The sequence below is a fragment of the Macrotis lagotis genome, chromosome X (assembly GCF_037893015.1).
Source record: "Macrotis lagotis isolate mMagLag1 chromosome X, bilby.v1.9.chrom.fasta, whole genome shotgun sequence".
In the NCBI taxonomy this organism is placed as follows: domain Eukaryota; kingdom Metazoa; phylum Chordata; class Mammalia; order Peramelemorphia; family Peramelidae; genus Macrotis; species Macrotis lagotis.
Window position 1 is genome coordinate 268,326,185 of NC_133666.1, and position 16,422 is coordinate 268,342,606.

Here is a 16,422-nt window from a genome sequence, read left to right on the forward strand (position 1 = left end):
GGCAGGTGATAAAGAAGATAACTAGGGATATTAGAAAGTTGGTACATGTTCCAGTCCAAACCTGGACAAGCCCATTTAGTACCTCTAGGATGAATTGGTTTACTGATTCATGGTGGAGACAGTTACTGGGTATCTTACTATTGGCCCTAAGTGGGATAATCCTATTAGCTATGTGTGTCTCCCATGTATGATCCAGTTAATAACTTAAATAGTGCAAGATTCTATCAGCAAATTAGGACTGGTGTATGGCTCTAATAAGGAAGAGGTAAAGATATTGATAGGGAAAGTCAGTAGTCCTATCAAGGATGAGGATTGTGAATTAATGTGAGGAAGACACTGCTGGTAAAGTGTGAAGACCAAATTGTTATTAAAAAGAAAAGGGGGGAGTTGTGAGGAATGTAGGGTGTTGGTCTTCACAGGGTGTGGAGGGGAGCCCTTAGGGAATCCATTACAAAGGGGGAATGACTCAGCCAATCACAAGACTGGGAGAGTTTTCCTAATCCCATCCCAGGGATAGCAAACCCCAAACCTGGTCAAGAGTGACCTAGAGCTCTTGACCTAATGCAACTGAGTTTGTGCAATTAGGTAATTGAACATACCCCTGTGACGAATGGGGTTCATTAGCATATCATAGCCTCATATGATGTGGGGGGGATCATATTTAGGAGCATGTCATGGAATGGGTAGACCTCTTAGATTGTAACTCAAACTCTTGAGAGCCTATGAACATTCCAAGAGGGAGGGGAAAGAGTTTCTGAAGACCATAGATTACCTGAGGTTTTCCAAGACTAGTTCGTACCTCCTGCCTAGGTGAGGTACCCGTATCTTGTAAGGTGTATCTCGCAAAGTTCGTGAATAAAATGTACAATTTTCTCTCAAAAAAAGAACAAAGTAAAAAGAAAAAAAAGAGTTGGAGATCTTAGTGCTCTGCAATCAGGGTCATCAGGGCTTGTGTCCCAGAATTTAGCAGTGTGAGAACTTTTTATTTTTTGATAATAATGATTTTAAAAAATCAAAACAGAATGGAGAATGAAAAATCTGCCAAAAAAAAAAAAACAAGATAGGTTATATTTACATAGTGATATAGTGACTTCCTGTGTTGGATCTCTTCCGAATTCTACAATTTCCACCCCCCCTCCTCCCTTCCTTCCCTCCTGTGTGGGACAAATGCCACTTAAATAAATTTTGGAGATCTCTCAAGGTATGAAGAGAAAGCTTTATTCGTTTCTCGAGAAACGGGCCATAATCAATTGGAGAGATTGAGGCCTAAATGAAAGGTTCAAGAATCACATTTATCTTAACTCGATCCCCCCACTGACCCACCCTCGTTTAATGAGGAATGTGGTTTTACAATCTAAACACGAAAACTACCCTAGGGAAAGGGGCATAAAATTCAAAGAAAGCAAACTAATCTAGGGAAAAGAGCATAAAATTTAAACCCGAACCAGATTATCTCTTTAGTCCCAGGAATTGAATGATTCTCCAGACATCAACAGATAAGATGAAGTCAGTTGACTCTTCAACAATATCCCAGAAGTTTGCTTTGTCAAGGGAGGAGGGGTACATAGTTAACCAATTCCAATCTATAATATTTTACTGAAGAAATCTCAAAACTTTATCCCACACAATCCCTCCTCTTTAATTTTGTTGAGATTTCTTCACATTTCTAAGTTGGCCCTTAAGTCTAAATAACAACTCCCTGATCACCTCCTTACTTCCCAGGGACCCTTTTAGATAAGCCCTATAATCACCATGATAATAGGTACATTTCCAAGGTTGCTGTACCTCCTTCCACTTTAAGTTTTATACAAAAGTCTTTAGAAAGGTCTTTCTGGCTCCAAAATTGATCAAACTAAATTCCTGATTTTATGTCATTGGATCGACCCCAAGAATAGCTAATCTACCTAGTGATGTTCCTTAAATTATTCTTCTTGCAAATGGCCATTTCTGCAAGTCCATACTTACTCACAATCAGTTTCCCTTAGTAAATGCCCCAGTTTGCACATCTTTACAAAGGATCCAGGTACCATCATTAATCTCACATGAGTCTGAGGCCACCTATCTCTAAATTGTAGAATCCAGAATATATTCACCCCTCTTCTGGACATATTCAGACATATTCTACTCCCCAGGTAAATATCCTGGCCAGTCAGTTATAAACAATAGTCACCCTGAACTGACTCAGTCATATGTCACTGGTGTTTCTCTCCTCTGGGTCAGAATCCTGTGCCACAGTGCACCTCTGACCAGGGACTGAGAATCTAGGTCAGACCCGGGGGTACTGCCACCCACTAATCTCTCTTTCTCTCTCAATGGAGAACATTTTCACCCTGCCTCCCCTCTTCCTTTCCATAAGGAGAAGGGCATAAGTAGGGGTGTCATCCTTACAGAGACAAGGAGAAATTACAGATAAACAATGTACACCTAGGTGAGAGATGGTAGAGATGGAACTGGTTCAGTGTGTCTCCTCTCTTCTGCTTCTTTTCTCTCTTGGAGGTATCTATTGTCCTTCAGCATCCTCTGAATCTGTTCCAAAAAGTCCTCTCCAGCTCTAGTGACTACTTGTCTTCTGGTAACAAAACTGCTTAACATCTTAATTCAGTTCAAAACGCATGTCTTCCATCACAAAACAGTGAGATTCTGGAGCTTATTACAATTTACATTTTGCCTTACTGCCATACTGACACACATACTTCACTTTGAGCACTTTTAACTTCCATTAGTATTTTACTACATGAGCAAACTCACAAACTTGTAACATATACATTCAACAGTCATCTTTGTTCTAAGAGTACCCAACATCTAGTTTAAAATAGAACAATTTTAACCTTTGTTCCCATTACAATGACTCTAACATCCTTAACCAAAATGATTTTTTTCCCCAAATATTCCCATATTTTCCTTTTCCTGGTGTACTTATCTAACTCACATTCTTTTCCTTAAATTAGAATTTGAAACCGTAATTATCCTAAGAATTTCCCATTCTTCTCCTTACCTAAATATACCCTCTAACACAAAAACTAAGGAAACTTAATTCCTACCTTAGCATGTAGCTGATAGCAGGTGTCAGAGTCAGACACCTAACTATCTCTGGCTATTAAATCCAATTCACCTAAAACCTTTTTAGTTTGCTTAGCAACTAACTATAAAGATCCAGGACATTAAAGGAAAATTCTTTTACAGATATAAGTATTGAATGTCAGTGTCTAGGCAGGTCACGTGGGTAAGTCAAATGTCTTAGGCCAGATTTATTCTTCCAGGTGAAATATCATCCAAATGTCATTTCGGGGAAATCAAGTCAAAGGGGTCCAACCTCAGCCATATTGAGAAGTCACCCCTTCGGCTGCCCATCCCTGTCACCTGACATCCTTGGCTTCCTTGGCTCCAAGAACATAACATTTACCCAGTAGCATTTCTTTTTGTTGACCATCCTGGTATCTGACATAAGAGAAAATCAATTAAAAGTCCTGTGATCTAAAATAGTTCTTTTACCTAGTTAGAACTTCCAGTGAATACAATTCACTAAATTCCAATTATAATCTTACTGGAGTCCCAATTATTGAAACCCCAACTTAAAGCTCTGAGTATCCTTCCAGGGGCTTTGCCTAAAACCAGGTATTCTAACTATGACTGGCCCTGCAGGCCTGTCTCCCACCTCTTACTAGAGACATCCCTTTGTCTGAAATCATATCTACTCTATCTGTATATAAAGATGGTATATCAGATTCCCCTTGGCTAGAGAAACCTCCTTCTAGTCTGTTGTATCTTACAGCAAATAAATGCCTCCTTTGTCCAGGAAATTGCATAGAGAAATATCAAATTATCTTGTGTTTATCTTTCCTATATTATATAGTGCTTTTACTTCAAAGCAAACAACCACTACTTTGGAATATACATATAGATCTAAAATATTCCCAATTCATATATGTGTGTGTGTGTGTTTAGAAACTTCTATACATAAACTTGTTTACCTACTAGACATCCTCAGCATACAAATGGTTATTTTTGTTTTGGCAAGGCAATTGGGGTTAAGTGACTTGCCCAAGGTCACACAGCTAGACAATCACTAAGTATCTGAGGCCTAACCTGAACCCAGGTCTCCTGACTCCAGGGCCAGAGCTCTAACCACTGCACCACCCAGCTGCCCCCCCCAACATACAAATTACTTTTCAGAATTCTTTAAAACCATTAAAACATCTTAGGTAGCTTTAAAGTTCCAATATGTGTTATTAATTTCATTATAACAGAAGAGCAATAAGAGTAACAGAGTAACACAAATTACTAGATTTTTTTTTTCAAAGCAGTCCTTCCATTATTACATTATTCATGAACCCACAGATCTATCCCAGAAAGGGTCATACTTTTTCATATTTTCCTTATTGCCCTTCAAAGCAATCACATTAATCCCAGGCTTTAACAATACAGTATTTAAATAACATATTCACAATAGATACCTAAATATTGCAAATATAATCTCCTTGCAGTTACAAAAGAATCACATAACTGATAAAAAACATCTTATTCATCAATAAGTTACCTTACAATAAGGCTCACCATTGCAATTTGTTCAGAGCCCCCATCAGCTGTCTGCAGTAAGAGAGAAGTCCACATTCTTGACTTCTTTAAAATTAAACATACATTGTTAATATACATTAAACATTAAGATTCTTATTTAGACATCTCATTTCCCTTGGAACAAGAGTAAAATGAATATCCCATGTTCTTTACACTTTTGTCTCTTTACCCAAATTCTCAGAATCCAGTCTCATACATATGACAGATTTAAAAACCCAATGTAATTACAATTCAACTAACTTCTCAACAGTTAAGTTTGATAAAAAATTTAGTGTACCTAATACAGAAAATCCAGCACTCACATTCCAAAAGCTCTATCCAAAATAAAAATACAATTGTTAGCATTATTCAACATTAAAAGCAATTAGAGTTTTTTTCCAAAAGAAATCAGTAAACATCCCTTATAAACTAAGTATTTCTCTTCTTAGTTAACTCAGTACCACTTTCATTAACCCAAAGGTGTTACAATAGAGTTTTAAAATCCCAAACTCCTTGCAAAAGTTACAATAGTGTTAAAACAGTTTAATCCCAAACTAATTTAATAATCTAGGTTATTTAATTCCTCCCATTCTGTACAAATTTTGTCAGAATGTTATAACACTAGTATCCTTTTAAAACCCTCAGAGTGCTTTCCAAAACTCAAGTTCAGAGACTGTAAAAAACAATTTGAGTTATCACTCAGGCCACATGGCCAGTAGATATTCATTAAACGTGATTTCCTTTCAATGAAGGAGTCTCTCAACCCCTGGATCTTAGATATTTTTTTCTTTCCCAATCACATATCCCACCTGTGGAGGGATTTCTTTCCCTTTAAGGCTTCTCTCCTGTCTATCCCCTCTCCCTCCATGGGTGGGTGGGCTCTCAGGTGGACTCAGTCTAGAGTTCAAGTTTTAACAAGATGGTGGATGGGATTGAGACCACGGTGTCCAACCCACCACCCTTTCCCCAACCCAGGGGGAAAGCATGGAATCTTTCCCAGACACTCAGTAAGGATAAAAAAATCTTTCCTCCTAAAACTTCTCAATCTTCCCCTTAAAGGTTCTTTCTTCTCTTAAACTCTTCTAAACTCTCCCCAAACCACAGCTTTTCTCTTTAAGAAACCCCTTCCCTTCCCTTAACTCTGCACAGCTACCACCGGCTTGGTGAGGGAGGGGCTGATTTCCACATGCCCCCACACACACAACCACTTCTTTCTACTCTTAAAATGATTTGTAAGCCACTTTACAAAGTTCCCAAAATCCATCTGTGGTATACCAAGTCAAACCTGCTCAAACCTTCTGTCTCCATGCTTCAACCTATTTCCATACTTCCTTTTCATTAGCTCCTTTTGACTTTAATTCATACTATTCTGAACTAGAGTCACATAGCTTATCCAGCTTTAGAAACAACAGATATGATTCCATCCCCAGCTTTTAATAATTAGCATTTCTTGATTATAACTGCTAAAACCCTGGAAAAGGCATGCAGTCATCCAAAAACCCCCTTAGCCTAATCAGAATATTCCCTGTCCCTCCCCACCCCCTTTCTTTAAATAGAGTAAACCTGAATAACTTTTATAGAGGTACAATCCTTGGGGGGGGGGGGGTTGGTTGATCTTCTATTCTTAAATCCCTACAGGTCCCAGAATTTTCTGTAATAACAAACATTATCAGAATCTAAACTGATAAACTCCTGAAGCTTTGTTACCGTATCATTCTGGGAAAAGATTAATTATTTAGTTCCCCCTATACTGGCATATGTTGGTAACCACATTATATACTTTAGGATTAACCTGACTCTCTAACAACCTCTTTTTTAAAAAAAATTAAAATAGCATTTCTTTCTATGATAATATTCACTATCTCTTTCCTGTTTCTTTTTATTTCAAAATAAGGTCCCTTTGAACATTTATTTTACTAATTCTTCCTTAAGTAATTTCTCTCTTAGTCCTTTTTCTAAAAGAGAGTGGGGGAAAAACATTCTAGCACCACAGAATCATGGAGAACTGGGAAGAGAAGGGAACATAAACAGGGAAGGGGGGGCCTTCTCATAATGGTAGAATAACAGGGTGAGTAGTTTGGCCTCCATAATCCATTCCTTTTTATTATCTATTGTAACACAGGCAGAAAGCAGGCTCAAGGGAAGAACCAGAGAGTTAGATAAATACTGCCTAAAAATCCAAAACAAAATGAGGCTACCCAAGGAACTCTTTAGGGGAACTTGCCAACCCCTCCTTCCCTGTTTAACAAATCACACAAGTAAATAGACATTCTAAACACATAAAGACAGACAAGGCACAAACACAAACCACACAAAATACAACAGAATTTTCCAAACTGAATTTCAATTTCCAGGCCAATGGCAAATTCCTGATGTCTCAGGAATGCAGAGAGGGCTCTCCCTTCCAAAGGCAGACCAAATTCATTACAATACTCAATCATTTTCTTCTTATTTTTCCTTTATATTTTAGTCTTATTTACCTGATTTGCCATGGGGGAGGGTTTAGGACAGGTCCTTCCCATTTTAAATATTGACAGAGACCTCTCAGGATCAAGTGCCCTTAGATCCAAGCCTCTTACACCCAAACCGAAAGGGGTCACCCCCAACCCTCAGTCACCCAAATGGACCCTTCAGGAATCTAGTGCCCTCAGATTCCAAGGTCTCGGCTTACCTTCTCCTGGGTCTCTATGCATAGAGGTTTAAAGACTGTTTTTTTGTACTCACTGATGTCAGGTTCCTGCTGCAGATTTGCTGTTCTCTTCCTACTGAGTCTCTCCGTTTCAGGTCATTTACACAGAGGGGAAACCAAGGCTTCCCAGAAAATGAAAAACTACCAGAATTTGTGGCAGCAGCACTGTTTTGCCGATTTCTGAGAAGCCCAGGTCCCCATGGGGCATGCTTCTGGATCTGTTTTCAAGGTTGGTCGTTTTTCCAATGAGATATTTCACATTTTCTTCTAATTTTTTGGCTTTTTTGGAAGAGTTTTATTTCTTCCTGATTTGTTGCAAAGCCATCAGCTTCCTTTAGTTCCATTTTGCATTTGAAGGAGTTATTTTCTTCAGAGAGTTTTTTTAATCTCCTTTTCCAGCTGGCCAATTCTGTTTTTTCAGGCATTCTTCTCTTCATTTGCCTTTTGTTTTGCTTTTTCCATTAGGTCTAAACTGGTTTTTAACATATTATTTTCTTCAATTTTTTTGTATATCTTTCACCAAGTTTTTTATTTGGTTTTCATAATTTTTCTTCATTGCTCTCATTTCTCCTCCCAATTTTTTCTCCACCTCCCTTAATTGCTTTTACAAAGTCTTTTTTTGAGCTCATCCATAGTCTGAGCCTATTTTCTATGTCTCTTGGAAGTTTTGGATATGGAAGCTTCAATTTTGTCATCATATGAGTATGTATTTTGATCTTCCATGGGACTAAAGTAATTCTCTATGGTCGGATTCTTCTTTTTCTGTTCTTTACTCATTTCCTCAGCCCAAGACTAATTTACAGCACTTCCAAGGCTTTGGGGTTTTTTTTTGGGACACTCCACTAGGACCTTTATTCCTCCAAGGTTTTATGCTCTCTAATCTGTGCTTTGATATGTAGATGACCATAGCACTGCCTTCTGCCCTGGGGCTATAAGGAGAGATCCAGCTTGGTTATTTGGTATGGAAACCCAAACTACAATATGTGAGTGTAGGCAAACAGCCAAGTCCTACCCCAAGGAGAGCAAAGAAATCTCTGCAGAATTCCCTTACTGTCTCTGAGGGTGCTTTCTCCTGATTCTCACTGCAGATTCTGTAGCCGTTCTCCTCACTCCACATTCACCCAGGTGCAACAGAGTTCTCTCACTGCCCCTTCAAGCTGTAGTTGGTGATTTCTGGGCTGGGCTGGGCTAGGCTGGGCTGGGCTGCGCCTTGGCTTTTTTTCTGACCCCCAGTCCTGGTGAAGCACACCTTTCCTGTGGAAGTTCTAAGCTATCTTGGACTGGGAAAATGTATCACTCAGTCTTTCTGTGGGTTCGGCCCCACTAAATTTTGGCTAGAGCCATCCTTTGGTTTTGGGGGGTTGGGGGGGGTCAGAATTCTCAGGAAATGCTGCCTTCATGCCGCCATCTTGGCTCTGCTCCTCCCCCCAACTTTTTTTTAGGATTTTTTTTTTTGGCAAGGCAAACAGGGTTAAGTGGCTTGCCCAAGGCCACACAGCTAGGTAATTATTAAGTGTCTGAGGTCACATTTGAACTCAGGTACTACTGACTCCAGGGCTGGTGCTCTATCCACTGTACCACCTACCCACCCTGAGAACTTTCTTTTTAAGAAAGATTTTATTTATTTTGAGTTTTACAATTTTCCCCCCATTCTTGCTTCCCTCCCTCACCCACTACAGAAGGCATTCTGTTAGTCTTTACATTGGTTCCATGTTATACATTGATCTCAGTTGAATGTGATGACAGAAATCATATCCTTCAGAAAGAAAAATAAAGTATGAGATAGTAAAATTACATAATAATATAATGCTTTTTCCCCCAATTTGATAGTAATAGTCTTTGGTCTATGTTCAAAGTCCATAATTCTTTCTCTGGATACAGATCGTATTCTCCATTGCAGATAGCCCTAAATTGTCCTTGATTGTTTCACTGACGGGTTGAGCAAGTCTATCAAGGTTGATCATCACCCCCATTTTGCTGTTAGGGTGTACAGTGTTTTTCTGGTTCTGCTCATCTCACTCAGCATCAGTTCATGCAAATCTTTCCAGGTTTCCCTGAATTCCCATCCTTCCTGGTTTCTAATAGAATCGTGTTCCATGTTTTAATAAACAATTTTTCATCTAGTCATTCCTAAGGTGGAGTTCATATAAATGAAAGCAACCAAGAAGCCATGCCACATGAGGACTAGTTGAAGGAACTGAGGTTGTTGAAGAGGAGACTCAGAAGAATGTGATAGTTGCCTTCAAGCATGTGAAGGGTTAGCTTATGGGAAAGGATTAAATGAGTTCTGTTTTTTCCCCAGGGTGCTACAGCCAGGATATGCTGTTGGGTTGAATACAGGTCTTTGAGGCCTTTGAGGAAAGTAATCACTTTGGAGAAGAAGCACACTTTCCTTGTCACCATCAATACTAATTGCCACTGTAAGACAAGTAAGCCATGAGGATTGGGAGCGGTAGTACACAAAAGACTGTTTCAGATCTTATTTCCATTCCAACCTCCACAGTCGTTATACTGGGAAACAATTCCCGTGGAGAAGGGGTCAGCTGTCCCCACCAACTGTCAACTAACTGTCACTTAGAATCAAGCAAGCCAACCTAGCTGAACCAGCCAAAAACCCCAAGGGAGAGACAAGAGGCAGCATGTGCCAGGCAAGGCAAATCACCTCCACCATCTTGACCACCATCTCCCCTTGGACCCTGGAATAGTCCTAGATCCTGAACCCAGGGACTATGGTAATAGCTGTGCTCCTAAGACCATCAGCCCTATTAGAATTCTACCCTACATTCCACCACCTTCATTGAGAGAAACAATTCCTGTAGAAAGGGGGTTCTACTATGCAACTACCACCACTACCACTACCAACTGCAACCAAGATCTTGGGAGGCAACCCTTGTGAGTGTGTGACCTGGAAGCTGTTTCTTTAGGTATTACAACCCCTTTCTCCCCGGTAATCACAATTGCTGAACTCGAGGAAGAGAAGTTATCTCCACCAAAGTCCTTAGCACTGTCAAATAATAGTTCAACATCAGAAATAAAAATGATCATTCATAGAAATGGCATTAATGAAGATGTTTTTCATCCGCTTTGCTATGGACCATAACACTCATGGGACCTTTCCAGTTGATAAACGTGTCTAATCCTCTGTTTCAATGTAATTCTTTTGCAAATTCTGTCATGCTTTTCTATTTTTATTATCTTCAGAAAGTAGCACATAGTGAATGCTTTTTCAATTAGTCATTCTTAAGAGGGAAAAACCAGCAGTAGGTTAGAAGTTGCAGAAGCAAACTTAGACTTTTCAAGAGGAAAAAACTAACAAAGTTTTGTGTAAGGGGAATATGCTGCTTCTGGAGGAGGAGGGTTCCTTTTCATTGAAGGTCTTCAAGCAGTTTGGTTAATAGCTTGTCTTAAATGGGGAGGGACAGTGTGGGTCCAATGTGTTGTTCTCTTTCAAATCTGCAATTCTGTGATTCTGACATTGTCATATTTAAGGACTTAGATTAGTAGAAAGAGAGAAGTGGCTTACATTACTTCTCTATTTTCATCTATTCCTTTCTGCCACTAAGATTATTTTTGAGTTCTTTCATACTTTTCTTACAGGCACAGGTGGGGTAGAGACTTTCTCCAATCCCTGTCCTATATTTGCACTTACAATTTACTCTGGGATCATTGCTCTAGTATTGTTCTGTATCGAGAATACTTTCAACTCCTTGGTAGAAGCCCTCAGTGGTTGTCTGATTACTATGGGTCAAAGGTAGGAGGCCAGACTGAAAGTAGAGTTTCATGAGTTTGCTAAGGAATTTACTCTTGTTATTAGCAAATTCAAATTCCTGGGGTCCAGATTGGGGTTTTATAACTCTCAATCCACTTAGAGTACACAGCCAATCAGCAACATTCTGAGGTAACTCAGTAGAGATAAGTAAAGCATTTCGAAAGAGAGGGATGGGTAGAGAAAGAGATTACCCAAAGGAGGAAAGGGAGAATATTTGGAATGTGTCTAGCAAGATTTGTTGTAAGTCAGAAATCATTTCCTATTCAAGGTCAAAAGATTAGGGGGAAGAAACTAAACACTTTGACAATTGTAGAAATTGTCCTTTTAGACAGAACTTCAGGATCAAGAACAGTAAATAGTTGTTAAAGTAGTGGAGAGATCATCCTTACCATATCTATGCATAAGGGTTAGGGATTTTCTAATATTAGTCCACTAAGTTGTTGGGACCAGCAACCAGGTGGCTCAAAGAATAGAGCAGGTCAGGAAGACTCATCTTCCTGAATTCAAATCTGACCTCAGGCACTTACTAGCTGCATGACTCAGGCAAATCACTTAACCTTGTTTGCCTCAGTTTCCTCATCTGTAAAATGAGATGGAAAAGGAAATGACAAAATACTCCAGTATCTTTGCCAAGAAAACCCCAAATGGGGTTACAAAGAGTCAGATACAACTGAAAAAACCACTAACAACAAGAAGTTGGGGGAATTTCTACATTGTTAGTGGATCTAGATGTGATGGCAACATTGTGTTTCCTATTTCCTCCACACCTGTCTCCTCAATAGGGGAACTAGGTTCCCTAGGACTCCAACTTTCACTCCACCCCCCAAACCTCTCTTCCTTAGTCTTTGGTAAAACAATTTTATTTTTGATTCTAGTCAAAGGCATCTCCCAACATGGAACAGGGAGGAAAAAGTAAAAAAACAAAACAAAACCCCACCCCAAAAGACCAAATCCCCCCAGAAAGTCCAGGACAATAATACTCAGAATGTAAGTATGAATCAAATATAGAAAGGTAGTTTTAATCCCACATAGAAAAGAAACACAGCAATGAAGAATTAAAGGATGATTCCAGCCCCTCATACAAGCCTTATTGGGATATTTGCAATCTGCTTGTCATTTTATTTATTTTCCTTTCTTAGAATTCAGCCAAGTAGGCCCTTTTCTTTCTGGTAGTTTCTTTCCCTCTGAGCTAGTCTGTTTCTCCCTCTACAACAGTTGTTGTAACTGGTTTGAGTTTCTGATATGGGTGTCCAGAAAAAGGAAAGACTTCAGCTGCCTTTCAAGAGCCTTGAAAGTCCTTTATTGAAGAAAAGAAGACACCAACCCAAAAAACCCCCCAAAAACAAAAACAAAAACAAAAACCTTGAAAGTAAAATATGAGTACTGGAAGCAAAAGCCACATAATAGGCTAAGTGAGTCACTGATTGAGTTTGTTTATTTGAGTGACAGTGAAGAAATACCTTCCAAATCAAATCAATAGACATTTTGATATTTGCTATACCAAGGAAAAGGTGGAGAAAGGTGAGGATGATGAGAAATAATTTGGGAAAGTAGGTTTTAATAAACAGAAAAAGACTTATTAAGGACATGGGAGTTATCCTTGAGTTAGCTGACAGGCACTCACTATTGGACCATGGACTTGAAAGAAAATGATGTGGTATGCTATTAAGAAGATTAAACCCTGAATTAAATGAGTTATTGATTCATAAAGTAAAAAGTAAATGTAAAGTGAAAAATGAGGACATTTTAACTGGGAAACTTTTGACTTAATCAACAAATTAAGAGAGATGACTGCTGAAAACAGTGCTATGTTAGATATATTCTTGTCCATATATGTCCATCAATAAACATTTCTAGCTTGCTATGTGCCTGGTATAGGTCAAGCATTGTGCTCGTTCCTTGGGCTCACAAAAACAGAAAAAGACAGTTTGCCATCTAATAATGAGGTGGAGGACCACATTGTGAAAATAGTTTCATATAGCCACACTATAACCAGGATAAACAGATGCAAGGCACTAGATTGGAATGGCTTTCTGTAGCAGGTAGGATTTTTGCTGGGACTTGAAAGAATCTAGGGAAGCCAGGAAACGAGATGAGTGGAAAAGCATTTCAGGCATGGGGAACAGACAGTGAAGATGCTCTGTGCGTGGAGATGTGTTTTGTTAGAGTAACATCAAGAAGGTCAGTGTCACTGTTTTTTGTTTACTGCTCCTTAGCTACATTTTAATGGAGTTCAGGCAGCACTTGGAATGGACTGTATGCCACTAGCAGGATCTAATTTTTAACTAAATTATAGTTGGATTGTTTCATTTTACAGACATCAGAGAGAATGAGACTCAAGATTAAAGTTTGTTGGACTTAGCTTTAGCAGAAAGCCTCAGACAGGATAAAAGGAAACAAAGACTTTAAGAAAGTGAAGGAAGCTGAAAGAGCTCTTACACTCTTTGGTATCTTCTCAGTTAATTTAGTAGGGAAGGTCATATTCCAAGAATGGAGAGTGAAGGGGACCCTAAGGATGGAGTTATTGGAAAAACTTTGGACTTGTGAAATCTCAAGGAAGGAATGTGGGTAGGGAGATTTCATTGACTAGTAGTTTTTCAACTACAGCTGGAAAAGACCCTAGAAACCATCTTTAGGAGGTGTTAAGGAGAGAACTTGGTTTTAATTTTATAAATTAAAAACATTTCAGTATAATTAGTTTCCCTTTATAAAGAAGACTTGTGTGAATTATGCCAAGCTGGGTAAGCAGAGCCAAGAGAACAATTTATACAATGAACAGCACAATTCCAAAAGTCTCCTAATGAAACATGCTATTGACCTCCAGCTGTAGGATGGGAGTCAGTGCAGATAGAATCATTTTATTCTATTTCTTTCTTGGGTACCCGGCTAATGCAGAAATTAGCTTTGCATGACTGGAGTTGTAATGGATTTTGCTTTTCTTGTAATGTCAAAGGTTGGGGAAGAGAAGAGGTCAGGGAGAGAATTTGGAATTGAAAATTAAAAAAAAAGGGGGAAGGGGAAAAACAATCAATATATTGATAGTCTTTGAAATCCTAAGTATTTTATCCTTAAAAAAAATTCTGAGACAAGGTCTATAGGCTTTCTTAGTATCCCTCAAGTCGAGAGTGTTCGATCCGGTTCTACCCCATGTTTCATGGATGAGTAGACGAGAAGTTAACAAACTTTTCCAGGGCACTTAACATACCCAAGTTTTCTGAGTACACACTCAAGGTTCTTTCCACATATTTGTGGGGATCAGGTGTTTTGGTAAAAGATAAACTACGAAAAAAAATTAAATTAAATTAAAATTTAAATAAAATTAAAAAAAAATAAATAAATAAAAGATAAGCGCCGTGTCTGTGTGATTCCAGAGGAGGGAAGGGCACGCTTCGGCTGGTCGGACCAGTCTACCGGGGCTCGCCGCGCCCGAGATGCGCAAGGCAGGGACGGTGCCCGCCCCGCGGGGGTGAGTGGGGAGAGAGGGGAGGCACGTGACAGCACGCCCGCGCCGGCCTCACGGCTCGTGACCCCCCTCCCCGGCCCAGGAGGGAGGGGCCCGCGGAGGGAGGGGCCCGCGGAGGGAGGGGCTGCCCAGGAGGGAGGGGCTGCCCAGGAGGGAGGGGCCCGCGAGGAGCCACCCACGCTTCTTTTCTGGAGCCAAGCCGAGACCGCGGCTCCAAAGCCAGCCCCGGTTTGCCGCGGGGCCTTGTGGGGGCTGTAGTTCGCGTGCGTGGAGAGGTCGGAGGAGAGCCGCAGGTGAGAACTCCATTCCCCGTCAGCCCCCGCGGCCCGCCCCGGCTGCCGCTTCCTGTTTAGGGAGCCCGGGACTGCCGCTTGTTAGAGCGGGGCTCGGGGCTGCCCCGCAGCGCCGTCCTGCCCGCCTGCCCCGGCTCCCCGCCCGCCCTGCCCCGCGCTGCGCCGCCGAAGCCTCCGCCCAGACAAGCGCGGGACCCAGGCTCCATCCCCGGGGGGAGCCCGGGAGGGCTGCTCCTGGGGACGCGGGTAAAGCGCTTTGGGACCCAGCCCCGGGGAGAGGGGCCGGCCGGGAGGGGCGCCGGCGGAGCCCGCGCGGAGATGGGGCGGGGGAGGCCGATGGTCGCAGGGACTGGTGCGGAGGGGGGGGTCCGCCTGTCAGACCCCCACCCCACCGCCGTGGAGCGGAACACAAAAAAGCGGGGGAGAGATAAATGGGGGGGGGCCTGAGGTGGGCCTCGCTCGGTGCCCCTCTCCGGGTGGCCGGGTCTCACCCGCCTCCTTTTTGTTGCAGCGCCCCCAGTCCGAAAAGGATCCCTCATAAGCCGGCCAACAGGTCACTAGCCTGGATTGAGGATGCGGCCATCCCGCCCGGCATTGCTTTTCTCCAATTTAGCAAACCTCCAAGTACATCAGGTTGATTTAGGCAAAATGACACGCCGCTGGGACTTTCTTGACACTAGAGAGAAAAACATTTTTCACTTGACTCCCAGAATCTAGGCTTTGGAGCTGGAAGGGAAGCTTTGAACTGATTTAGTTTTATCCCATCATTTTTTTTACTTTTTTTTTCTTTAGGTTTTTGCAAGGCAAAAGGGGTTAAAGTGGCTTTGCCCAAGGCCACACAGCTAGGTAATTATTAAGTGTCTGAGACCGGATTTGAACCCAGGTACGCCTGACTCCAGGGCCGGTGCTTTATCCACTGCGCCACCTAGAACTGTAAGAGAACAATTGCTAGGGACATATAATGAATGCCTGAAATTTTAATTTTATTTGCTTTCTCCGCTGCGCCACCTAATCGCCCTATCCCATCATTTTTAAAGAGGGAGGCTAAGTCCAGAGTTGGTGGCAGAGTTGAATTTCCAACCTAGCTTCAAATTTCACTGCTTTTTCAGCTTTATGATACTCTTTGGAAAATTTAATCTAGATGTATTTCTTCTATCTCTAGAAATAGATTGGTTACTTGAAAACAAAGTATCTTTAAATTTAGTCTCAGTGTTTATATTTCTTGAAAGCTTAGGAAAGTTGGTCCTAAACATTGTTGCCTTAAAAATATGCTATGTATTATTTTACAGAATGATATTTTACAGGAAACATTACTAGCTCATAATAATAGGAAGTTAAATATACATGTGAATTGTAGCTTAGATAACAGCATAAAGATAAATAAGTAGAGGGGCAGCTAGGTGGTGCTGGGGAGTCAGGAGTACCTGAGTTCAAATCCGGCCTCAGACACTTAACAATTACCTAGCTGTGTGGCCTTGGGTAAGCCACTTAACCCCATTGCCTTGCAAAAAAAAATTCTAAAAAAGATAAATAGGTAGAAACTTTGATTTTAAAAAGTCGTATCCAAAAGATGTGAAAAGTAGTCAAGGGAAGATAAATACTAAAGTGTGATCTCATTGTCCCTCTAAGAAGTGACAGAAACACTGAAGTTAAG

At 40.8% G+C, this 16,422-nt stretch overlaps 1 protein-coding gene across 2 annotated transcripts in view; it reads left to right on the forward strand.

Annotated features, from left to right (window-relative positions):
- The first annotated feature begins 14,750 nt into the window (after positions 1-14,750).
- Positions 14,751-16,422, forward strand: part of SLC38A9 (solute carrier family 38 member 9) — a 98,988-nt gene continuing 97,316 nt past the window's right edge. The window contains exon 1 of one of the 2 annotated variants that reach the window (XM_074205880.1): positions 14,751-14,768. The gene's annotated coding sequence lies outside the window, so the exon portion shown is untranslated. Of the gene's footprint in view, positions 14,769-14,839; positions 15,015-16,422 lie in introns of those variants that run through there. The other variant, XM_074205881.1, reaches the window with a different exon arrangement.